This window comes from Colossoma macropomum, unplaced genomic scaffold (assembly GCF_904425465.1).
Source record: "Colossoma macropomum unplaced genomic scaffold, Colossoma_macropomum, whole genome shotgun sequence".
NCBI classification, from domain to species: Eukaryota; Metazoa; Chordata; class Actinopteri; order Characiformes; family Serrasalmidae; genus Colossoma; species Colossoma macropomum.
The window spans coordinates 8,254,317-8,281,879 of NW_023494804.1; the positions used below are offsets into that span (position 1 = coordinate 8,254,317).

Below are 27,563 nucleotides of genomic sequence, written 5' to 3' on the forward strand. Positions count from 1 at the left end.
AATATGTCCCATATGCAATATATCACTGTTGTTGGAAAAAAAACCTTGTATCTCCAAAATTTTAACTTTACAGGAAAAGGAAAATACCTACTTTACTTTTAATGTGAGTCAAGTCATTTTGGGTTATTTCTATTGGTCCATTTATCATGAAATTTACAGTTAATGTAAACAGCAAGACCTATTTTCAAATTGTGTCAAAAACTGGAAAACGACAAAAAAGAGATGCGAGGTTTTCTTTCAACAGCAGCAATATTATATTATATATATAATAATAATATGTTCCATATGTATTATGTATATGTACTTAACTACATGTAATATGTCCCATAGATAGGCATGTACTCATATGTAATCATGTGCATATAGGTATCTGTATGTAATATGTCCCATATGTATTTTATACATGTGTCTACATGTAATCATATGCTCAATAAGTATTATATACGTAACTACCTGTATATAATAACCATATGTTCTATGTAACATATATGTATGTAAGTACCTATATGTAATAATATGTACCATATGTAGTAATATGTACTGCAAAATATGATAATGCAAAATATGTATTATATATAAATATCTTTATGCAATATGTCCTATTTCTCAGTGTTAATCACCTATACATTATAAAAGGTTAACCTAATCCTAACTGTAACCTCAGTAATTAAACTGTTTTACCTTCTCAGTTTTCAAGAAAAAAATATGGGGCTTTTTAAACAGGCTTTTACAGTCTCCAGTGTACTGGTCCTGCATGTTGTCTCTCTTCATATCCGTTTTTTTCTGGACATTTTTGTCCTGGAAATGTACGAAAACAAACACATACACTGGCTGCCTTGGAGGAGACGCACATGCTGAGTGAGAAGCATTAATGACCATCATGTCCTGTCGCCGCAGATGATGGTCCAGTCTGCAGCCCCTGCCCTTGCCCCTGCCCTTGCAAATCAATCATATTGATTCTCCCAGGGGTCAGAGGGCAAAAGTATATTGATGGGAGAAAGTGCCTTACGCAGCAAGGCCAGTCCTGAGTCCAGACAGATCAATGACACCTCGGTCATGTATATATTATGGTTATTTATTTGCCCCAAAATGATTCACTTTATTGCCTAATCTGCCAACGCAAAGGACTGGCACAAATTATCGAGTGCCTTCACGAACTTCATGCCCTCTCCAGGCAGACAACTCGCTCTGACACGGTCTAAACCTGGGCTTTTCTAGATCAAGGATGGTCAGGTCATGTTCATTGATGTTCTGTACTTGGATGGGAGCGGGGCAGCAGGCTAACCTGTCAATTACACCCCCCTCTTAACACAAAACAAAAATCAATTAGACATGAAAATGTGTGACTAATGCAGTACAACAACGATATACACCAAAATAATATATGTATGAATAACAGTACTTTACTGCTGACGAAGGAATTCTGTGATTTAAGCTTCAGAAGCCTAGAGTTATGGTCATTTTAATATTCATTAGATTTACAGAACTGTGCAAAAATCAAAGACCACAATCCATTTATATAATTGGCCAAGTTTTCAGTAGATATTTCTAAGATTAACTATAAGATAATCCACTTAAGTAAACAAAGAAGTCAAAGGGAAATAAGTGAAATCAGTAAAAGAAATATTAAAATATCTAGACAAAATAGGACCACCAACAACCCTGGCAGACAAACAAAAATGTTCCCATCAGATAAACAGAACTTAAAGCTTTCATCTTTGAGAGAGAGGAGAAAATCAAGTTCCACTCTTCATTCAGATCTGAAAACATCCACAGCCATCCTTCCACTGTGAGAAGACAACTCAGCACTACAGGTCTAAAAAGATGTGTAGCTGTCAGAAAGCTCTTACTGAAAAAAAGAAGTAGACAAAAAAGAATTCCCAGATCAAACAAAGGAGCTGATGATGTTCTCAAAACAACGCGAGTCCAGACCTCAACATCACTGAATGTGTTTGGGATCACTTGAATTGAGAAAAGCAGAAAATACAACCAACTTCCAAGACTGAACTTCAGAGGTGAAAAAATATTCCTGCAGATTTCTCGGAAAAACTGAAAGCATGTCTCCTGAAAAGAAAGGAAGCAATGAATAACTTGTGCTCAATGGTCGTCCTGACAGGAAATTAAATAATTGAAGGGTGGTCTCTGACCTTCGCACTGTACTGTACAAAACACAGATATTAAATAACTCCATAATTCCATAATTCTGTAATTAACATAGTTATACAATGGATTAGATTTAAATTTAATTTACATTCTGTTTCTGTAGATTCTATTACATTCTGTAATTTACATGCTTGTCTCAATGTCAAAAATGTGGCAAAGCACAAAACAAACAAGATCATACACACATAAATAACTTTATCAAGTTGAGATCCTAACAAACTTTTTCCTCTTTAACTTCCAAATATAAATGTGGTAAAGATTGAAAGTTCAGAATCAATGATCAATGAACTACGAATGATGATTAAAATGAAAAGCAGCAAAGTTCATGGCGTATAGGCCATTAGGGTTCTGGCAGGGTTAAGGTGAGCGAAGTTATCAATAGTATTATCATCATAAGGTTATCATAATCTGCAAAACTCTGGATGGGCAATGGATTCATAGTTTTTGAGAGCAATAAATTCCACCTTCACTTAAGCCTTAAGCACAAAACAAGTCTGAGAAAGCTTTCTGAGAAATTGGTGGCTATGATTCTTAAAACGATGCACTGCCTAGGGCTCTGAAATGGTGTAGAACAAGAGAACGTTTGTTTTTAGTTTTTTCTCGAATTCACTGAGAAGGCCCTGGAGGGAACCGCCGCAAACCCTTTTGAGCGTAGCTTCTTGGGGGCCTACAGCGCAGTGAAACAAACGTGCCTTCTTCCCTTCCTTGTCTAATCCAGTAATTTATTTGTTCAACTATCACATAAATCGAAGCCCAGCTGTAACCAATGAGTTGCAGCTTGACCGCCCCAGCCAGCTGGACCTGATTCTGCTGAGGCAGCAAGATTTCCAATATTGTTCGCTTGGCTACATCTGGAGGAACCATCGGGGTTCAGAGGTGAAGACAAAAACTCCCTCTTAAAACAAACTCCTGCGACGACGGAGTTCGTTTCTCTCTCTCTCCAGCCATTTACCTCGGAGGGGAGGGGGAGGCTGTCAGCAACATCGGGTTTACGAACTAATGCGCTTCTTTTCTCGGGTTGAACTCTGTGCTGTTTCAAAGTGCAGCTTTAGGAATGTTAGAAACTTAAAAACAGTAATGTTTCTACAGGAAATTCACTGAAGACTCTGTTTTGAAGATCCAGGCTTGAGCTGCACAAAATAGTGCTTGTTAACTGTTAACAAAATATTGGCCTGTGCATTTCTGATGTTGCACAAGACTGCAATATGCAAATGAACCCTTTGACCAATCACAGAACCCTTACCAATCCTAGATAGTCCTTGCAGGTGTCTTGATGTTCAAGTGACCCAAAAAGTGTAATTAATTTTGGTCAAAATAACTCGTCATTAGAAGGGATTACAATTGTGTTAATATATTTTTAGGTAATGATGCAAATTTTGGTAAATTTCTTGGTTACCAACTGTCATTACTTGGTGATTTATCATCAACCAGCAAGCCTAAAATCCATTAAAATATCCATTATAAAACTACTAGTTCCAGATCTGAAATCTGATTGGCTGAGTCATGTTTGAAGCCATTGTAAAGTACTTCTAAGTGCGCACGACAACTGGATTATGTACTAATGCACAAAAATACTAAGAAAGTTCCTTATATGGAACGTGGGGCGCTGCACTGATAGGTGGTGCCAGTCAGAAGCGTGTATATGAAGTAAACGAGCTGAAATCATATTAAACACACCCTACATAAGAACCCAAAAAACAACAGAAGCACAAAAGTTATCAAGTAGCAAGCAACTTAAAGAACTGCAGAAGTGGACTTTCAAGGTAAACCCAGCATCCATAAGCTTTGCCATAAGCAAACTGAAGTTTGTGTGGCTCTATTTTTCTCTGTTTGGGATTCTTTTGGTCTAAAATAAGATACTAAAGCTCCAAAGTCAGAGATGTGAGTGCAGATGTTGTCAACACCAAAACATAACGAAATTCAACACAAAACAATTAAAAGTAGATACCTTCACTCACTGATATACGTCAGTAGAAGTAAAAGTATTTATTCAGTATTTGGAAATACTGAGTGCAAATCCATCTATGTTTTACTGAAGTGTGTGTACTTTATGAAATATAACTAGTTACTACCAACCTCTGCCAAAAACGTAAGAGCTGAAGAAACAATTGGAACATACAACGTTGAAACTGTTGCTCCTATTTGCTGAAATTGAATAAAATTAAATTAACGTATTTATAAACAATAGGTTTTGGTCGACAGCTGTTTATTAGTCAGTTAATTCTTAATCTGTTTATCATTTATATCCCTATTTGCAGGCATATAATTACAATATGTAGCAACAAAATCGGAAACATATATTTTGCCCTGGATATAACAGCTGGTCTGAGTCCAAAGAAGAAGGAATCAGAATTAAGCCGGCACTCTTTGCCACAAAGGGTTCTTTGGAGCACTGCCATAGAAGAACCACTTTTGGTTCCCTAAAGAGTCGTCCAGTAAGTCGTTCTGTGGTAAACGAGAAGTATGAGAGTGAAGAACCCTTTTTAAAGCTAATGTGAAGGTTCTATACCAATAAAGGTCTTTCCTAGCATTCTTATGTCCAAAGCAGGAAATATTAGGAACATTTATTTACTGAAGGGTGACACTTTGGACAAACAATACTAAGTAGCTGCTGGTGGTGTGAGGAAAGCAAATCAGTGGCAACTAAGAATCAATGACTGAAGCTTTCATGCAACACTATTGAATCCCCATTAATATCACAGGCCATTTGTTTGTGCTTAATTGATAGGTGTTAAGTCCCTTTTCACCCTATTGGCCATGTAGCTGGGAGGCCCGTGTGCTGAGAGGCTCTTTCAGACTCAGCTGAAATACAGCACGTGGACTGGGCCTCCGAGACCACACGGGCAGAAAAGGCACGCTAACAACAAGCCAAGCAGACGTAGCAGGCTATGTCTGGAGCAATGGCCTTCTGCATACTTCACACTAAAGCCCTACATACACACATGCACACCATGAAATGGGAACAAAAACTGTGAACTTAAATCTCTCAAGGCTTTACTGAGACAGTTCCGGGACAAGCCTGGCAAACACGTCACTGAACAGGACACAAATTAGAAAGGAGGGGGAAAAATGCTCTGTATTCTCAAGTGGAGGGCAGATCCACTGAGGCACAAGTGTATTTTTATCAGTTTTTTCTGCAAAAGTCACCAATATTTTCGTATGTTTCATGCCTGGGGTATTTATACTGCTGTACAAAAGGACCAGAGACCATACTTCATTTATTTAATTTCCAGTAAAAGCCATTAAGTGTAAATCCATTTTTCAGGAGATATTTGTGAGGAGATTAGATATAAAAATCCACTTGCATAATGAAAGGAAAAGTCAAAGGACAACAGCTGAAAAAAGCAGAGTTTCTAAAACTAGAGTTAAACGATTATTAAAAGACATGGAGAAAATGGGACTTCTGACCTAGAAAACCAACAAAACTGCCACCACCAGATAAACAGTGCTTAAAAGCTTTCATTCTGAGAGATATGCCTGTTGTAAAAAGCGCTATGTAAATAAACTTTGACTCGAGACATGAGAAAATCAAGCTCCACTTTTGCTTCAGATCTGAAAAAAATCACAGGTGTCTCTGTCCATCCTTCCACTGTGAGAAGACAACCCAACGCTATGGATCTGAAAGTGTGTGAAGCTGTTACTGGGAAAAGAAGAGCATTTGCAAATCAAAGAAGACTGGCCACCCCAGAGAACATGTTTGGAATTACTGGGATTGTGAGAAGCAGAAAATGCAACCAACTTCTAAGACACTGAATACTGAAAGATTTGATATTATGTCTAGTTGTTGATGCTTTTCTCTGTTAAATCTATGTTTTCAGCTTTTTTTCCTGACACTGAAAATTATTCACTTGTCTTGTCTTGACTGGAAATTAAATAAATGAAAGAGTGGTCTGAATTTGCTCAGTACTGTATGTATTATAATTCTGAGCATAACGGTTTTATGCCAAAAAATAACAGAAGAGAGAAAAAACAAGCGCAACTTAAAAATGCACCATTATAATGTCCTGTTGTATTCATGAGTGGAGCATAAACATATTTCTGGGTTACAAGTTTTCAAGCTAAAACGTGACATAAAAAATACACTTGTATAAGTTTAAAGTTTGTATAACTTGACAAAAAAATTACCAATATTTCCTTCCATTTCATGTATGGGGCATAAAAGTATTTCTGGGTCTTCAGTTTTCATGGCAAAACACAATATTTCTAACGACTCTCAACTAATAATGCTCAACTCAATCCTAAATCAACTTTGCTGACTCAGAAAAGCTGTATATCCTCTCAGTTGTGTCAATGGAATGACACCAGATTTGAGGCCTTTCTTCACATTTATCCTCTTCGGGTATTCAAATGCGCTTAACAAGCAGTGGCGTCCGGCCAAAGAAACCCAGCATTCCCCTCTTGTGCAGAAACTGGGTCTGTGTTGAATGATTTCAGCAGCAGAGGCAATGCAGGTTTGGGACCAGTCAATCTGCATGCTCGACCGCATATTACAGCGCTACGCCATCTTTCACTGCGAGGAGCGCGGAGCTGTATATCAAAAAGGCAATAGACTGCGGAGACCATGAACACTGAGACTTTTCCCATATGGTACAGTTTGAATATTACGTTTCATACGTTATGTTTATGTCCTGGACCCATCTGTAAATCATTCTAAACGTAGCTGATTCGCAGCGCTGAGCAAGAAGCAGGCTGATGTCAAGGCCTGGTACGAGGGAGTGAGCCTTGACTGAGGCTACACAAACACAGGAGGCACCGAGAGCCAGGGATAGGCTGACAGGCAAAAGGCAACAATGAAGCAGATGTAAAATGGGTTCCTTATGCTAACACGAACTTGCCACAGAACACTGCTGACCTTTAGCACCCAACATAAAATTGAATGGAAAACCTGATAGCTCTTGAAACCTGCTTCAACCTCCGAGGGTGAGGAACTCAAAGGAAACGTATAGCTTCCTTCTGAATGGCAAGACTTGTCATCGATAGCAGAGCACGAGGCATTCAGGCTCGATGCACGGACGACGTGCGGAAGGCGAACCGCAGCAGACTCGAAGGGAGTCGGTGGGTTTTTTACTACCACGGTTCATTCGGTTCAGCCTGCGTGTTTATGATGAAGGTGCCCTATCGGGTTACAGCCAGTATGTGCTGTGTACTGTACCCTGTCCCCACAGCGGATTAAAACTCCATCTAAAAATATACAACACGGCAAAATACCACTAATTGAGAGTGTGGGCTCCCTCTAGAGAATGGGAAAAGTTAATTAACAGGCCGCGTTAACGGCAACCGTAATGTGAATTCCACTGTCACGTCATGTCAGTGTTAAACTCTGAAGAAGCAGTCAAACTTTTTCTACCCAAATAGAGGCAGATTTTGACAATATATATGCAAAGCAAGCACTAAGTACAGGGCTTTTCTGAGACAGGGTTATTTAAAGTCTTATTACATTGACATTTATGGGTTTTTATTATCAATGCCTTGAACACTGGTAACAGTAATCTGTTAACAGCTGGATGTCTGGAAAGCATTTTGCACACTTTTCCAGTTTCAGGCCTCGTCCACATGTATCTGGATATGTTTAAAAACTTGAAAAAAAAATCTTTGTCCATACTAACAGCATTTTCAAGAATCTTACCGTCCACACAAGAATGCAAAAACAACTCAAAGAAGCTTGCATGAGCATGTCATCCGAATGGAAGGTGGTTACAGCTCAAAACTCTTGGTCACACAACTCAAGAACAACAATGTAAGCATGCATACCATGTAAAATTTGTATTGAACAGAAATTGTCCAAGAAAGTAGGCTTTGGCTTGCAGGCTGTCAGACCTTGCAATATTAATACAGATTCAAAGTCTGATTTCTGCCAGAAAACAAAAGCTTAAAAAAAAGCAAGAGAAATGTTGCAGCTGTGTGGTTGTTTACACTGCTAGTGCAAACACTGACACTGTTTTGATACGCTGATATGGATAAGTTGAGCTTTCCTAGTTTTTAACTCCATGTGAATCACAGAGTTAGGATTTTTTAAAAATCTGACTTTGGTTCATGAACAAGTTACAGATCACCAAATCATTTAGGTATTTTTCATATTTGCAATCAAAGTTAAACTCTGCTTAAAACAACTGAGCGCAGCAGATCTTAACAACTCAGCACTATAGTTTAATGAACAAGTGAATCTAAATTCAGTTATAAAACATTATCAACACAAATCACCCCCAACATGGCTGAGTACACAAAATCCCATATGTCAGCTGAATTCTGCAAACTCAATAAATGAAAACAGCAGCAGGCACAGACAAGTTAATGGCGTCATGTCAGCATTCTCAAAAAGCTGAGTTTTGCCTGTCCACATGGAATCACTGAAAAATGCTTTTAAAGGTGTCCACCCAGGAGAGTGTTTTTAAAAATAACTGTTTTTAGTGACCGAAAACACCATTTTCGTGTGGACAGGAGGCCAAAACAAAGATAAAAATTCTATGTTAAATTTACTCCTCATACACTTATATCCAGATATTTTCGAAACAATGTCCATCATTAAAAACATTTGTCCTATTACGCTCTTTAGTTGTGTAACTAAGCTGAGCAAGAACAATTCAACTGAGGCCACTGGATTCTTCAGACCATTTCCACTGTAGTCAACTCAACTACTTGGTTGAGTTTACACATGAAGTATACAGCATGTTTTGCATGTTTTACATTATGTTTAGCATTTCTTCACACTCTAAGAACAAGGTTGCGAATTGTCCTTTGGAGTGATGCTATAGAGGAACCACTTTTGCTTCCCTAAAGAACCCATCAATGGATGATTCTTTAAATAAACACGTTTGCTTGGATGTAAAGAACCTTTTTTAACATCTGAAGAACCTTCACAGAATGTAAAGGTTCTAAACTAATTCAAACTTTTTTTGAAAACAAGGTGCCACAATGGGTTCTTTGAGCCTTGCCATAGAAGAACCAATATTGGTCCCTAATGAATCATGTTTGAAAAGAAACTGGAGAGCATGAAGAGCCTTTGAAGGTCACATATTTTAAAGGTGCTACGATAATTTAAGGGTTCTTCACATAACCCTGAATTGGGGAGGTGTTCTTTAAACTTTAAAAAAGACGTTTTTCACACTCGAAAATGGTCTTCTATAGTTTAGGTGTTCTTTTGGCACCTGTATTATTAAGAGTGTAGAGACTGTGTGTCCAAGAATCATTTAGGAACCTTCATTTTTAAGAGTGCAGCTGTTCTATTTGACCCAGAGGTTAATAAGTTACAGCATCATATTCTTTTGTAATGGTTTTGCAAGGACTTTTCACCAATTATCTTAACAATATGTCATGTGTGCTTTGGAAACACTTAGAACTAAAAAGTGCGAGGAATAAAGGTGTGAGGAAAAGTGAAGTGAAAAAGGGAAACATCTGGTCTGAACCAACCTCAGGGACAGACAAAGCTTTCTACAAATTAAAACGCATCATGAGGCTCATCACACACAAGAGTTAAAAGTGAGACATGACATTGATACTCATAAACCATAACAGCAGTTACAGGAAATGAAAATATCGTAAAAAAGCAGAGAAACATAACAATTCTGATCTTTATGTATTCAAATGTAATAGGCTGCTACAGACTGAATGTCTGATTTTGGAAAAAAGGCAAGGTCTTATTGGCCTGCAATAAACTAGGGGTAACTATTTAACCCCATTTTATTCAACATATTACCTAAAAAATTGTGTGCTACCACGTTTTCTATCCCTATACAGCACTGTCTACCCTTCACTTATTTAATTTCCAGTCAAAACAACTAAGTTATTCATCTTTCACCATCAGGAAAATGCATATTTATCAGAACATTTTCATACAACTCATTATAAAATAAAGAAATCTGCAGGATATTTTTCCAGCTTATCACAGCACTCGCTTTCAGTTTTTCAAAGGTTAGTCTTAGAAGTTGGTTGAATTATTTGCTTCTCACAATCCAAGTAATCCCAAACACATTCAGCTATGCTGAGGTCTGGTCTCTGGGGTGGTCAGTCCATTGTTTTGAGAACACAAGCAGCTTCTTTGTTGGATTTTTTCAGATCTGAAGCAAGAGTGGAGCTTGATCTCTCAAGAATGCAAGCTTTAAGTACTGTTTTATCTGACGGTGACACTTTTGGTGGTCACCAGATCTGGCGTTGTTGTAACGAGTCCAGTTTTCACACTTTTTGTCACTTTTTTTTGTTGTTTTCACTTATTTTTCATTGGACTTTCCCATTCCTTATGCAAGTGGGCTGTTTTAATATCTAATCCTCTCAGATATATATCTCCTGAAGAGACAAATGATGGGTGGTCTCTGATTTTAGCACAATACTGTATATTCCTATGTGTACATTCAGCATGGTCATTTGTGGCGCTTTGTGGTAACTGCAACATCATTAAAAAAAAAAATATCAAAGGAGATGAGAAGATTAAATTGCAGAGTTTTTTGTCTTGGAATTAGCGGATTAAGTCTTCAAGTGATGGGAGATTAAGTTCAACAGGACTTTTGAGTGTTTATTTTGTTTAGTGGAACGAGGTCTTGCTGGATGACTTTAGTGTACTCCAAGGAAAGCTAGAAGGTTGTACAGTTAACTCCCATGGTGTAATTCTAAACCATACAACCTACTACCTCAACCTGGATGCACACGTCCTTGCAGGCTTTCTTCTTGTCTTCTGGGGATAAACGCCTGGGCGTCAACCTGGAAACGCTGACGAACGTCAAGCGAAGACGTTTCCCAAAGATTTAGAAGAGATTTTTCAATTAGGAAGAGATGTAGTGTACTGTTTCACAAAGCTGGGCTCACGACAGCCTTGAAAAAATAAAACGACAGCAACACTACTGCAAAAAACAAAGCACTGATAGAAAAACAGGCACTGGTTTTAAAAAAAAAATAAAAATGCTGATTGTACCACAGTGACAGAGACCCACAGAAGCGAGCTTGGGTTGCCATATTCGCCACAAGATCGGATCTACGGGTTTATGACAAGTGGTTAATGTTCAAAAAGTAAATTAAAAACAATAATAATAAAAATAACAAACCTCAGCTCATCATACCACATTACACTGTTAAGTTATGCTGTTTATGAACATGCAGAAACTCAACAATAGCAAATGAGGTCCGATTACTTATGCAGTGTGTTTCATTCAGAATGTAGAAAATCGCACTTTAAGAAAAGTACAAGGTCAGTGTGGGACTTAATAATACAGCATTTGCAGGATAAACTAAACTACAATGAACTCGCATATAAAACTACAAAAATAGCTGTGGATTTATAGGAGATTACTGTAAAAAAATGGTGCACTCTAGGTTCTAGGAGATACAGGTCAAGCTTCAAGTCAAAGAGGCTTAATGACACATTTTACAGCATATTGAAAAAGTGATCATAAATATGCTCCATTCTGAGCAGCAGTCTCTAAATCCTGTAGCACTTGTGGCAGAGCTTCAGTATCCCCTCTGCTTTTGTTAGTTGCTGTTAACAAGCCTTTTTCCTCATCTACAGTTCCCTTCAGGTGAGTTTTTCTTAACCTACATACAAGTCTGAATGCATTCTATATGTTCTGTCTTTCCAACCATATAAATATTTCTTGTTTTAGTTAACTGGTCAAACTGTAGTGCTGTAAACAATCAGATATTTGGTTACTGTCAGTTTTGTTATCTTAAAGACTGGCATGAATGCACATAACTGCTGTTTTATGTATGATGTGTGCTTGCTAAACAGTTTAATGCTGGGTGATTAACAGTGTTTGAATAGCTAAAGTACTGTGTAAAATCACAGATCCTTCTGTTTATTTAAATTCTAGTCAAAACAGCTATAAAGTACATGCTCATTTATCAGTGTCAGAAAGAAAGCAGAAAACATATTTAACAGAAAATTACACAGATGCCTCCAACACCAAGTGTAATATTAAATCTATCAGTATTTAATTTGTTCACTCTTTACTTTTGTGCACTTTAACCACCCTTTGAATCTTAAAACCAACCAGTTACAGCTGCCAACAAAAGCTGCTCCCAAATATCTCACTGACATTATGATCCCCCTCAAAGATACTTAACATTCACACAAGCAACTGCCCAAACTCACCTTAGCCGCCTCGTACATTTCTTTCTCATGTGTGCCTAAAATGCCTACAAGGAGATACTCCTGAGAAGATTAGACGTAAGGTAATCCACTTGCACAAGGAAGAGGAAAATCAAAGGAAAATAAGTGAAAAAACAGGAATTCCTAAAACTGGGTTTCAAAAAATGATTAAAAAAAGATGCAGAGAAAATGGGACTCCTAACAACCACCTGGAAGACCTGGTAGACACCAAAACTGTCCCCATCAGATAAACAGCATTTAAAGCTTTCATCTTTGAGAGGGAGGAGAAAATCAAGCTCCACTCTTGATTCAGATCTGAAAACATCCACAGTCCATCCTTCCACTGTGAGAAGACAACTCAGCACTGTGAGTCTTAAAGGGTGTGTAGCTGTCAGAAAGCTCTTACTGAGAAAAAAGAGTTTATTTGCACTAAAACAAAACTGGACGTCTGAGATGTAGAGTAAGGTTTTATGGACTGTGAGTAAGCAGAAAATGTAACCATTGTGTGGAAAAATAGATTTCTTTGAAAAACTGAAAGCAAGTCTCACAAAAATAATGGAAGCTGTACTAACGACAAAGTATTAAAAAATATATATATATACAGACTACAGTTTAGATGCTGCTTAATTATTTCATGCTAAATATGTTTTCTGATGAAAAATGAATTTCTTGTACTTAATGGCTGTTTTGACTGGAAATTAAACACAATAAAGGCTCTCTGACCTTCACACAGTACTGTATAAAAAGCTGAAATTCAACAATAAGTAATATTTCCTTCAAACATTATAGTATTATTGTGAAAATGGGAACTGCAACAGTGCTATACATAAACAATATCTTCCTGTAAAAACAGTACTGTTAACTTGTGTAAATAAAGAAATAACCTGTATATTTGGACTACAGTGGTGTAATTGTGAATGGCTCTGCCAGTACTGTAAATAAACAGCTCTATACCAACAAAACTGCTGCCAGTTAATCACTGAGATTTTACATGTCAGTTTTTACAGTGCAATATGTTTACTTATATGGCCTCAGTTGTGCACTTTGCTATCCTGTAAACAAAAAAAGTGCATAGTACATTGACTTTACTCTGGGTTTCCATCTTATGCACACATCGTCTTGATTTCGAGTTGGAAGGCATCTCACACTGAAAGCCACTCATCAGCAGTTTGAAGACAAACAGGAACGTGAACATTCACAAACATGTTTAGTGCCTGAATCACTTTATAAATTGTTTTGCTGAGTTTTTCTGGAGGAACACAGAGACTCGATGTGAGATGAAACTGACCCAGTATGAGAGATTAGCAAGGAAAGCTTACCTGGCTTGATGTCAGCACTCCTGGATTGCATTAACAGATGCTGCTCCACCCACTGAAAACATAAAAAAATATAGATATTAGTTACCTAGTTAAACTATGTTCACAACAAACACATAACACACACTAAGGTGGCACCTTTGCAGCCTATTCCATAGTAATTACATAGTTATAACACTTACAATTCTAACAAAATTACTCATTTGCATTTGCAGATGGCTGGAAAAGGTAATAAATTCCCAAACTTGAGTGAAAAGTGATAAATATTCTGCACTTGGATCGTGAGAAGCAGAAAATGCAACCAAATTCTAAGACTGAACTTTGAAAAACTGAAAGTGAACGCTGTAATAAGCTATAATAAAGGGAAAGAGTAGACACACTAAAATACTGAAATAAATTAATAACAAAATATCATATTTAATTGTTGCTTCTGTGTAACTGTCTGTTAAATAAATGTGATTTGCTTTTTCCTGATGCTGAAAAATAAGTCACTTGTACTAAATGGCCACATCTGCTAAAAATTAAATTAAAGAAAGAGCGGTCTGAAATTCAACAATACGTAATATTTCCCTCAAATATTACTAGATTATGCAATTAGTTTATTGCCTAAATATAATTTTTTATACATTTTATATATATATATATATATATATATATATATATATATATATATATATATATATATACACACACATATAAAATGTACACACACATAAAGAATAGGAGATAAATATATACATAAATTGTGTATATTTATCTCCTAAACTGTGTTTACAACAAACACAAGACACACCCTACTGCTGCACTTTTTCAGCCTATTTCATAGGAATGACATAGCTATTACAGAATAATTAACACTAATGCATTATGTGACATTAATTTGAATTTGCAGATGTCTGAAAAATATTCTGCTCTTTGTTCAGAAGTATTTATATTTTTGTGTCTACTGACAAACAAGAATCTAACAACAGCCTTGCACTGTGAAACTGAATTTACATTCATTTACATGAAGCACTGCGGCATGCAAACAGATATTAAATACGTACAAGATTGAACGATTTCACTGCATTTTTCACGGAAAAATGTACCACAAAGTTCAGCAATAGCAGGCTGCTCTAAGAGGCACTTGCCAGTGCTTACCATGCTCTGCTGCCTGGTGTCTGTGGCGAAAGGACGGGGTAAGCTTAGATGAGACCACAGTGATTTTTAAAAGAGCAAAGAAGCTGCCAGGGCAGCAAGCCTGCCAAACGGCTGTGCCACAAAACAGCTCCCATTCACTCGCTCCCACCAGCACATATTCACATGACTTCCAGGCGAATGGAGCCAGTTTTTTTTTAAGGACATTTTTTTTTAATAAACAGTACCAAAGTGGGTACCAGCTTAGCAAACCCGATTAAGTTTAACGTGCTCATTTTGTGTGAATAAAAATACAAGAAAAATCTCCTCTAACGCGCTTGCGTCCCATCCGAAGAAAAGGCGTGAGACTGAGTAGAAATGACAAAAAAAAAGACGGGTGTCGTGCCAAAACCAGACTGGATCCAAAAATCTTGGCGAATTCAGGTAAAAGTCTGCTCTGCGCCATCCGCCATTTTCTCAGCAATCGAAAGACAGGGAAGTGAGAAAAAAAAGAAAAAGCAAAAGAATTGGCACTGCTTTCCAAGTTTATCCCCCCCCTCTCTCTCTTGCGCTCTTTCTGTCCTGGCACCAAAACAAAACCTTAGCCATAAGGTCACATGGTTTCTCCGTTCCGAGACCAAAAAAAGCAAAGCATTCCAATGAAGCATTCAGCTGACAGTGTGAAGACATCTTTTGTCTAAATCAAAACCCTGAGCCCTGCCTACCCCGAAAAATTCGGCACCTTCCAGGGGGAGAAAGCGGGGACGAGAAAAGGGGTGGTGTTGGGAGTCATGGCAACCTCTGGCACGCTGCCCATCATCAACACATGGAGAGTAGCGCTGGCTTACGTGAGGAAGAATAGGAATGCTCTGTTCTGGCCAAAGTCAATCTCATATTCACCGCCAGTGCCTCGGTTTCAACAGCAATGTGCCAGCACCTTTCCGTATTGTTGAAAACGAGAGCGTTCCACGGCCGACCGAGCTACACCAGACAGACTCATTCACACTCAGTAACTACATCTCAATTCAGACGCTATGTACTATATTCTTACGCTACATACTGGTCTACCCATGCAAGTCTATAGCAGAGAATTTTAGTTTAGTCTCATTATTAGCTGCAGACATAACATACAAATATAAACTCCCCCTGAAACCTGTCAGGTTCAACACGACTTCAGATAATTAGCTTTTCATTAAAGAAAAACGACAGAACTGAAGTGCTGCTTGTGGTTTTTAAATCTAAACTTGAAAAGGTTGGCTGGTCTGTAGATTATGCAGCATGTATGCTAGCTAGCAAGCACAATAGTTAATCCAGCTAAGGTTTTAGTAAGTTTTAAGGGAATGTGATCTGTAACTTACCATAACTCCAGCTAGAATAGCTGACAACTTCAGTTAAATTAGCTTTGCGCTAACTATACTCACTATTCAAATGTTATCCACATGCTAGCCAAATGTTTCAAGTTTCCCCTTTCCTTTAAACACTACATTTACCGCCTGTTGCGCTTCGTTCTGTCCATCAGACTGAACGGTTTCCTATACAGAAAGGCTCATTATTTGAAGCTGCATCAAACTTGATGCCGCTGTAAGCTGTATAGAAATACACTGCAGTCATGACTCAACTTGACCACAGCAAAACTGAAATGCGAAGTAACATACAGTTAGAGACAAAAGGTTATATTTATGTACCACATGTAGGCAGGTGGTCATAATATAATCAGTGTTGATTATGTGTTTTTTTCTCAGACTGAAATGTCTCTAGCCATAAATCTCGAGTCAATGTTGAGTCATTTAAGGACGAGTCCATGTCAAGCTTTGAGTCGGTCAACAAGTGAACCGGGGGCTATACAGTATGTACTTTCCAGAGCCTGGATGTTTGTATAATTGTATCACCACAAACTGAACACTAAAGGCCTCGGTATAGACAATGAAGACGATGTTCACCTAGCTTTGATGAACAATGTACTATTGCATAGAAAACGATCTAACCACACATACTGTGTAGAGGCTTTGCTTGCCGTGTCACACTCATGACAACCAGGGGGAATTTCACGAACAAGGCCTGCGATTGGTTGGTGCACAAGAGGCGTAATCAGCCAAAAACAGAACTGCAGAAAGTGCATGAGCTTGTAATTTCGTAAAGGTGATTTTGTCTTCTCGCAAGCTTTGTTTTGCTGAAAGTATATTGAAGCTTTAACACTTTGCAGTAAATGGAGACTGTTGCAGTTAGTTAACTAAAGCTGGCTATAAGACTCCCAGTAATCATTATAACATTTGGAAATCATTAGCTGCACGCTGCAAATTAACTAATGTGAAAAACGTGTCGCGTAGAAATCCAGTGACTGATCTGTCCCTTTTGCATGTGTTGCCTTAAAATAATATCTCAACACTGCCTAAAGTCCCTGGCCACATTTCACAGTTTCACCTCTAAAAATGCAGAACCTGCAGCCTGAGTACCTGTTTGTCTTCTGGGTTTTTTTTAAACAAACCACCAGAATAGTTCAATTTTCACACATTCACAAATATTCACCATTAATAAAAACTGCTTTTCACCCTCCCGTGCGAAATCCAAAGGCTGTCTGGTTAGACACAGAATTAATAGCAGATTTACCAACTGTAATGACAACGTTACCATAACCATACGTGATACCAAGTGTCTACTACTTTCTGAAGCTCTAAGCATTTTTTCATAGCCTGCCACAAAGGCTGGATTACTGAAATATGCCTTGCTAACACTGCTGATGAACAATGATGATGACAATGAAAAAATGTATTAGAAAGCTCAGAGTCGAGCTGGAGAGCATTCCTGGAGGTGGGTCAGTGGAACTGGATGATAAAAATTTTATCTGGCTGACTATACTGTGAAAAACGATTTACGTTATTCCTTGGTTTGACTGATGTAATGAAACAAAAAATGTAGTGGACTCAAAATGTACCACGTGACTTTTTGGGGGAGGTATTGGAGTATGCTTATTAATTGTAAATATTATGTATATACGATAAACCTGTTTCTACAAACTCTTAATTTTGGCCAAAAATGTATTGGCTTTTGTGTACCCATATAATGTTGGGCACTAAACGGAAATGACAAATACAATACAACACTGAATCACACTTGCCGATAGAACATGACCTAAGTGTGGCCTCTGAGTGCAAAATGTTCCACACTTCAGTTTTCGGCAGTGCTATTACATCATCCAGGTAGTAACCAGTGGCAAACCGTGACTATTACAGCGAGGCCTTCAGTTTAGGCCATAAATGTCAAAATGTCAAAAACTACTGTTAGTGTCCGCACTTAATAATATCCAGCACTATCACTATTTTTTCTCACCATCATTGGAAATCAGAATGTGATTAGTAGACTCCACTGTCACATCTTAATTATTCTGGTGATTTATCTGACAAGTTAGGCTTTCAAACTTGCGTCTGAATGCCTAACCAATGGGAAAGCTTGACTGTTTTTACCTAATTTTTTAACTGGATAATTTTCTGTTGGTCATTTCAAGAATTTGACCTACAATGCTTCCAGAGTTGTAAGACAAGAAGCACAATGATTCTACTAAATAAAAACGAACAAAAAATGACAGAAATGTATTTTGTTTTTTATTTCACAGAAATGATTAGGCTGTCTCTGAAGCCCTAGAAGGCCCTGAGGGTTCCTCACTGGTATTAACAGTATATTATGTACTGTTTTATATTCTGGAGATCATACTACACACATTTATAGTGACTAGTACACAAAGGAAGCACTCGATCTTAGATACAGGCTTAGTCTCCTGTCTGGTTGCAGATGGAAGGTGAGGCAAATGCTCAGACTGTGGCAGTCTGCGCTGAATCTTAACCATTGCCTGTGAATGTGTAAAGAGTGACTCACTGCAGGATCACTACCTTAGCAGAATGCTGCAGTACCAACATATTTCACAGAGTCGCTAAAACAGCTCCGTTTTTTCTACTCTGGGTTAAGAAACCCATGGTTTCTGAATGTTCCTAGTCCATCTTAAATTATACAAACCTAACAAACAGCACTGTGCAAAACTGATTTATTTATTTTTCAGTCAAAATGGCCATTATTCACTTTTCCAAAGATGTTTCCAAGGAGATTAAATGTAGGATAATCCATAAGAAAATAAGTGAAAAAACAGGAGTTTCCAAAACTGGAGTTTAAAAACTACTGAAAGACACAGAGAATACAGGACTACCTGAAATAGAAGGTAGATCACCAAAACTGTCCCCACCAGATAAACAGCATTTAAAGCTCCATCTTGATTCAGATCTGAAAAAAATCCACTGTTTCTGTCCACCCTTCCACTGTGAGACAGCTCAATGCTATGAGTCTGAAAGGATGTGTAGCTGTTAAGAGGGTCTTACTGAGAAAAGAAAAGAGAAGGAATTTTTTCAAATTAAACAAAGAAGCTGCTGGTGTTCTCAGAATAATGGACTGACCACCCCAGAGTCCAGATCCTCAATGTCTTTGAATAAGCTTGGGATTAGTTGGACAATGAAAAGCAGAAAATACAACCAACTTCTAAGACTGAACTTTGAAGGTGTGGAAAAATATCCCTGCAGATTTCTTTGAGAAACTGAAAGTGAGAATGGAAGCTGTAATAAAGGTAAAGAGTGGACACACTAAATACTTTTGAAAAATGTATATATATTTAGATGTTGAGGCTTCTGGGTAACCGTCTGTTAAATATATATAGTTTTCTGCTAAAAAAGGAATAACTTGTATTTAATGGCTGTTTCAACTTCCACGCAGTACTTTAGTTTGTTTTCATTGACATGTTTTGTTCTGTTTTTTTTTAAACTGCAGTACTGTCAATGTTCACCAGACACATATCTGACAGAAATTAAGCACACTATTTATTATGTTTTTATGTATTTCAAACTGTTTTTTTAAACAAATCTATACGACTAAAACTAAAAATCAATACTGCTTGGTGACATTACCATTAGATATGACCGAAAAACGGGTTTTGAAATACATATTCCAAAACACAACCCTCAGTTCTCATTAGGCAGGCTATTGTGTTTCTCAATAATTTGCTTACAATGTGGTTGATGCAGAGAAATCTAATTGGGGTATTGACTAATTATCAGCCAATTAGCCAAATGCCAATTTGAAGCCATTACAAAAAAGTACCTTAATGACTTTTTTGCAGTTAATTCAAGTAGCTGCATTGATTCCATGTCACATTATGTAGACAACGCATACATAAAACAGATTTTGCCCTGACTTCCTACTGAACTAAAAAACAATCAAGTGTGTTCTAGTGTTGGCCAACAGGGTACTTAACATTCTGCACCATTCCACAGATTCATGCTCCTTACAGAGACTCTCACCATCGCTGGCTACTCCCCAGACACTGTGTACACTTGATAACCCACACTTAACATCTGACCACTGCCTGAAACGTAACAAAGGAGACTCACACTGCCTACCAGCAATGCTCAGGTTCACTTTGGGCGCAACACAAGGACGTTTATCTGCAGGTCAAATGCTCAACTAAACTGACTGAGCAAAACTAACTAAGGAAAATCAGAAACCCTACACTCTAGAGCCATTTTTGGTTCCCCAAAGGATCATGAAAGTGTGAAGAACGTTGTGAGGGTTTAAAAAGCCTTAAACATAGCCAGTTTAAGGTTTCGTCCAAGGTAGAGTGTACGCCATACTTATTGTACTTTTTAGGCTTTAACGTGTTGTTTTGCCATTTTGTTCAAAAGTAATTATGTACCTCCATGTTTAATTACACAATTAATTGACTGACATACTAGCTGATATTAACTGATATCAACTGATATTACTGAATATTGTGCTTTAAATAGGTGCTGATAATATGCAAATTATCTTTCTTTCATTCTTCTTCATGATTTTTTTTATTTTGCCATTGCGTTTGTATGGTCATTGTAATTTATGGTTAATTTAAATGTAGGCAACAGAAAATACTGCACTTATATGTAGGCTGTACAAACAGATCACCAAATATTCAAATCCCACATGGAAAGATTATAATGTAGAATTGCAGACTGGCAAAGAATGCTGGGGAGTATGCAAATGAAACAAAGATACTCTGGTACAAGAGATCCAATTTTATGTAGAGTAAAATGGACAAGCTTGTCTAGACGCACCAATTTACCAATATTGTCGTTTCCAACCGAACAAACATGAAGAACCACTGGTCATCACCACAGGCCACCTTTGAGGAACACAGCTATCATTATAGTTGGTACAGCCTAATTGGTAATTATACACTAAATTCATTCCCATCTGGAAAAACGTGAGCGGTGGGTTAAAGCTCACAGATCACAGATGAATTCAGATCGAGATGATATTGTTTATTGCAACATCTAAATTTACATTATCATCCAAGCCTCCTGGATAGAAAGTTGAGTATCTGTACTTCTGAGAAACTTGTTTGTTTCAACAAGTTACAGTTGAGAAATAACTGATATCATATTACTTTGTTCTATTGTTATCTCTGGTGATAAGAGTTAAAAAAGCTGGTCTAGGATCTTTGCTTTTACCTCCTTACAAATGCAGTCACAGTACACTGACAGGGAGAAGCGATCTTAGATTAGCACTCCTTGCCTGAAAATCTTAATGAATAGGAGCCAACGGTTGTGTCAGCGAGAGAAATAAATCACATCTGAAATGAATTAGGAACAGCCCTTCTGGAGGACTTGTACTGTAAAGCTTATTTTGAAAGGTGGCTTTTTTCCTGTCACACTGAGATCTAGTTTCCATTCAACAAAACGCTTACCTTAAATCACCCCGGTTTTGAACTCGGTGCCCTGCGCTGCCGGTAACAACTACGTCCAATCACTCGCTCGAGTGTTTCTGATTTTGTGCTGCCTTTTCAGATCCTTGCTTAACTGACAGAAGAGCATCTGAGGGGTCTTCCCGGTTTGTCAGACACATTCAGCAGCGAGCATATGGACCATTTCATGGCCATCTCCCCTCTCTCCCACCCGCCGGGCGATCGGTACAGTAACAGCAGCAAAGCTTTTAGACGGACATTCAGCCGAAAGACGCATGCCAGCCCTGGGCCCTGTGGAATCCGGCCCGCAACACTCGATATGTGGATTCAATTACCCTGAACCCGTCTGCCTTTGTGCCTGGATCGACAGATAGCATCTGAGTGGACACCTCCCTCCATTCTGCTCCCGCTGCCTGTGGAGCGGCACGCGGGATCATGGGAAAGAATTTTGGCCGAGGCGAAATACCTCCGCTTAGGCACATTTCTCGGAACAGCGTAGGACACGTACTTGTTTATGAGAAAATACGCTCTATTTACGCTCATGTATGCTAACATTCAGAGACAAACATAGGTTGTACACGTCTATAATAAAGGAACAGTATAGAGGGCAGATGTGCATAGAACAAGCTAGTGTGGGGATATATTTAAGATTATTAGATAAGACTCCAGGAGAATCGTTTTAAGGCCCTGTGCACAAGTGTCCAGATATTTTTGAAAAAGTTTGGCTTCCTATCCCGTGTTTTCGATCACTCAAAACACTGGTTTCTTTAAAAAACACTCTTCAGGATGGAGATGTGTAGCAGCTTCTGTCCCGATGTTTTTGAAAATGCTGACGTCACGCCGTTAACTTGAACATGGCTGTTCCTGTTTTAATTCACTGAGCAACCAGAAGTGCAGCTGACAACTGGGTGGTTTCTGGCTGCCCAGTAATTTGTGGGTTGATAGCGTGTTTAGAGCTGAACATAGCTTTACTTTCCCAATAACCGTAGTGCAAATGGAAGGAAAGGCTAGAGAACTGAATTTCTATGCCTGACCAGAACTGTGTAGGCATTTGGGGATGATTGGGGACATTAGGAGATGGCAGTTTAGCCATGGCATCGTCAACAATCCCACGACAGGAAGCAGCAGACTTTCTTTAGCTTCTTAAGCTCTTATTTTCTGGCAGAATTTGGACTTTGAATCTGTGTGAGATGACGCCTGTGAGTCAAAGTCTACCGAGTTCGTAACATGCTGCCATTACTTTCTTAGAAAAACGTCTGCTTCAGCTTCGTGCTCTGTATTTTGCACAGCACAAATGCTCACAATGTCCATCTTGAGGTGTCTGACATTGTATTTCATCATCCTCAATTGAGCTGGTGAGCTCATCTAGTGTTTTTGAGTCATTTCTGCATTCTGAAGTGAAGTGTTTCAACTAAAAACTGCTCATTATAAAGTATATTTTTTTAAAGACTAAATATCAGATATTAGCCAATACAAAAGTTTCAATACTGGTAATCGCTAAAAAGTGCTAACAGTGAGCCATTCAGAGTGTTTAACTAATAAACATCTGCCCCTAAAGTAGTTGGGCTGTGTGCATGTCTATGCTGATCACAGTAAAACAGAACAGCACGTAGAACTGGAGCTTTCTGTGTGACACTGTTTTCTATCGCTATATAAAAGAAGCCTGACGTTACCTTTACTGTCGGATGCACTGCAATGAGTGACCGTGCGTAAACATTCAGAACTCATTACATTATCTAAACGCTTATTATGGGTTAGCAAAGGCTTCAACACACTTCTTTCTGCACCAACATCATGCACATCGAATGCAACGCAATCAGTCATATACATGTTCAAATTAATGTACTGACGTCCTTACTGCCTTAACAATACACAGTGACTGAAGTGTGAAGCAGATTCCTATTCATATGTTTGCTTAATCAAATGGTAGTTAGTGAACTTTCAACTTTGATCATGGTGTTTACAGTACAATGCAAAAGTCAGAGAACACCATTCATTTGTGCTACTTCCAGTCAAAACAGTCATTGTGTACAGGCCATTCATTTTTCAGCAATAGGGAAAAAAACAGAAAACATATTTAAGATAAAATTACAAAAACGTCTCAACAAGTAAATATAATATTAAATTTACTATTTAGTGTGTCCACTCTTTGCCTTTATTACAGTTTGCATTATTTTCAGGAGATCTGCTTTCAGTTTCTCAAAGAAATCTGCAGGGACATTTTTTTCAAAGTTCAGTCTTCGAAGTTGGTTGTATTTTCTGCTTCTCACAATCCAACTAATCCCAAACACATTCAGTCTTGTTGAGGTCTGGGGTGGTCAGTCCAAGGAAGGTTCTATTTTTTTAGCTATTTCCGTTTCTCAGTGAGGGCAGCTTAGCAACCTTTCAGACCCATAGAGTTGAGCTGTTTTCTTACAGTGGAAGGACAGAAACACCTGTGATTTTTCAGATCCAAAGCAAGAGTGGAGCTTGATTTTCTCCTCTCTCGCAGACGGTGGTCTATCAGGTATTAAGTTGTTACTCTTTTTTCTCAGTTTTTTCCACATATTCTTTCTTTGACTGTTCAACTTCTTAAGCAAACTTTTGCTTATTAAGGTTGATTTACATCTAATCTCTTCAGAAATATCTCCTGAAAAATGAATACCTTGTACTTAATGACCTTTTCAACTGGACTGCACGGTACTGTACACAGCAGAATAAATGCGAAAACAACACTGAGAAATCACACTACTAAAGTAGAAGGGGGGGGGGTTGCTGGCATCCCTTCAGTAAAGAAAAAAAACAGGTAAAACCGTAACAAGTTGGCCTAAAGAAACAACATGGAACGGTTTAAGTGTAAATCATTCGGTATGGTTTGGTGGGGAATGGTGTGGAGACAAAGACACGTGGCTCAAAGGTGCAGCCATGAGGACTGTGGTTTGATAAAACGGCGGATAAAAAGTTCTCCTCAACATGCCCTGATTGGCCACATGGTGCTTCTCTCCAGCATCCAGAAGTCAAGAGGTTCATACTGATAACTCAGATAACTCAGCCATATGACAGGCCTCATGACTCACATAGGGTCCGCCATTCAGCGGGTAGTGGAATCTAATTTATGCACCAAAAACCCTCGTCTACATGTGTTTCCCCCACATAATTTAGCCTTAAATCAAAAAAGTGTGCTGCGTCCACTGCGCTTCCCCACCTCGATGATTAAAAAATGCAGACGCAGAGGTTGTGTGCGGCAGGGGTAATTTGGATGCTAATCCGTTCTTTTTTCCCCTTTTTGCAGGACATTCACATTTTCCAATGTGTTTAAAACATGGATAGTGATTTAAAATAAAACAGGAGAAAAAAAAAGCACAAGCGCTGAGAAAATCTGAGTTCATAACTACTGTATGCTGTACGCATGCATTACACATCTGTAAACGCAAAAATAAATGATACATGATCCACTTTAAAGAGGATCCTACTTAAAATAATAATAATATTTTTCCTCTTTGAAATAAAAGTGTTGAAGGGAAATTAAGCTAACACATCCTCTACTGAGAATACATTTCAATACGGCATTTGTCTGCAAATGTAAGTGCACAATTTCTATTTTTTGCTGAGTTTAAATCACAATATGGGAACATTTAGAAAAAAATACAACATAAAATGTGACATTACATTCACAAAAGCCACATTTTATCTTTTTTTTTGCAAATAAACAGTAACTGTGCATTAAATTGCGCAGAAATGTGTTCCCTGTAGAAGATGTGTATTTATTTTTACCATGAGAAAATCAACAAAGCGTGTAATTTTACCAATGGCACCCAAACTTTTGCATATGATGGTGGATTGTAAACACTTTACAAGTACAATTCACTCCCCAGTCTATGTAGTCCTTGTATGGAAACTTAGCTACACATTTTTAATTTATAGTTTTTTGATGCAACAATAACAAATGCCTTTACATATATCTGCCTGTTGAGCTTAGAGGAATTTAGCTCCGCCCATTCACATTGACCTTATAATGACTGTTTGAGCTTCGACTAGTTTTCGAAAAGGGTCCAATCAGGGGTAGACAGACAGTAAAAATCTGCACAGGGACACCAAGCCAATGAGTCTTGTGACCAAAATTAAGAACCTGTGGCCAGAATAACGGAGAAGTGTTTAGTTTTTATACATAGAGTTTACATTTAACAAGCACGCTTCAGTATCAAAGCCTGTTTGGTGTAGCTTTGAAAAAGGAAATACTTATTAAACACTTTCCATTACCAATAATAATAATAATAATTGCTGTTGTGGTGACCATGGTGATGTCCTCTGTCAAGCTCGTCAACACTGGTCTGATCTAGGTTACTTCACTACTGTACAGCTACCGCAGTCATAGCCTCTTAGTGTAACGGCAGCTTATATAACACTTTATTTTAAGAGTGATATTAGCAAACTTTAGCCAATGAAAGAGCATCTACACCGCTAGGCGGACCAGAGGCTGGATTCAGAAAAGAGTCTAAATAAAGAAAATCTACTAAAACTATATACATAAGAAAAAATGAGAAAAAAAATCTTAAGATGTTTTTTGAAGAACTTCTCAATGTTTGTCTTAAAATTTCTCTCTAAAAGTGATATTCTTAAAAAAATTATACGGTCTTAAATATTTACTCAAGATCCTTCTTAAGTTTTTTTCTTAAGAAAGCTTTTGTGAATTCAGCTCTAGCTCGACTAGGTCACCACACCATCAAATTAATTACTGCAGATTACGAACTGTTACAAAATCTGAATCCTTTGTTTCTGTGTCCAACCAAACAGCTTTGTTAAAAGTGAAAAAAAAAACCAACAAAAAATCTATGAAAATTTTTACTTTTAATGCTGCTACATAAGGATGCCATAAAAATACAATAGCAGATGTTATTTGTGGTCATGAGTTGTCATGATAAATTTAGTTCAGCACTATATCAGTGTGGTTTTTACCACTACCGTCAGTTGTCATGACAGATGTTGTAACGTTTGATGTCACATTGGCTAATTATCATCATGTGACAAGCTGTCATGACATCAAACAAGAGGAGAGTTATGCCTGTATTATACTCTACAAGTATTACAGTATTACTCCTGTTCAACTGTGAAGTTTTAGATGGAAACAAAAGGCTTCAGTTCTTGAAATGCCCAGCAGAAAGTTGGGTAATAAGGAATTGTTTTTCTCCGTGGTATGAAGATATAAATAAGTGAGCTCTCCTATTGGTTAGGACTTTAGGAACTAAAGGAAAGTCCTAACATGTTAGATTAATTCAGCAAAATTATTAACCAATTTAATGAGAAAAATTGTCACTCTAGGCCTTCTGAAAGTCCTAGATACATCACTGATTCTGAATATGAGTGGCAGCCTAATCAATACGTTGTTAGAAATTGAAAACAACAGCTGGTTTGTACCAGAACTCTCTGCTGAGTCACTGTGAAACTGCTACAAGGTAAAATATGCGCTAATACGTCTGTCACCAGCTTCAAATAAAATGCAGAAAGTCTTTGAGAAGTTTCAAATGTCTGTGTTTAATCTAGAATTGCCTTTTCAAACTTTCCATCTCACCTTACATAATGCAGCAGGTACATTCTGGTAATCGCTGTACTGTTTAGGGTGGAAGGGAAAATTCAACCAAGAACTTCACCCTCATCAGAAAGTGTTCATGCCAATCACTGTTAGCTTAGTGGTACCAAACTAGAATCGAATAAGAACACTAGAAGAACTTAGCAGCGTCATTGAGGTGGAGGTTTTCCTTAAGTTATGACCAATTTATGGCCCACTACATCAAACATTATGGGATCTGTTGTGGAAACTGCAAATGATGGGAACACAACACTGAACAAATACTGTCATTACGATTCATGACAGCATATAAAATGTTTGTTATATATATATATATATATATATATATATATATATATATATATATAAAAAAAATGTGTGTGTGTGGCAAATGGCATTTTTAGCAGCCAGTGAAATGTTGTGGCCAGGGGGAATGTCTACCCTTGGGCACAATACAGGGCAGCCAATGACAACAGAGATCATTTACATGTGTCATTCGTAAAGGCACATCCAGTTTAACACTATGGGATAAAGAGAGGTTGGAAAATGGTCATATAAAAAATAATTATGAGTCTTTTTGTTCATAAACCAACATAAACG

General features: G+C 37.8%; 1 long non-coding RNA gene across 1 annotated transcript in view; it reads right to left on the reverse strand.

Moving 5' to 3' along the window:
* LOC118824866 overlaps nucleotides 1–27,563 on the reverse strand; it is an 80,958-nt gene that overhangs the window by 16,089 nt on the left and 37,306 nt on the right. Inside the window, exon 2 of the long non-coding RNA XR_005008631.1 lies at nucleotides 13,555–13,606. This is a non-coding gene — a long non-coding RNA (uncharacterized LOC118824866). The remainder of the gene's footprint in view (nucleotides 1–13,554; nucleotides 13,607–27,563) is intronic.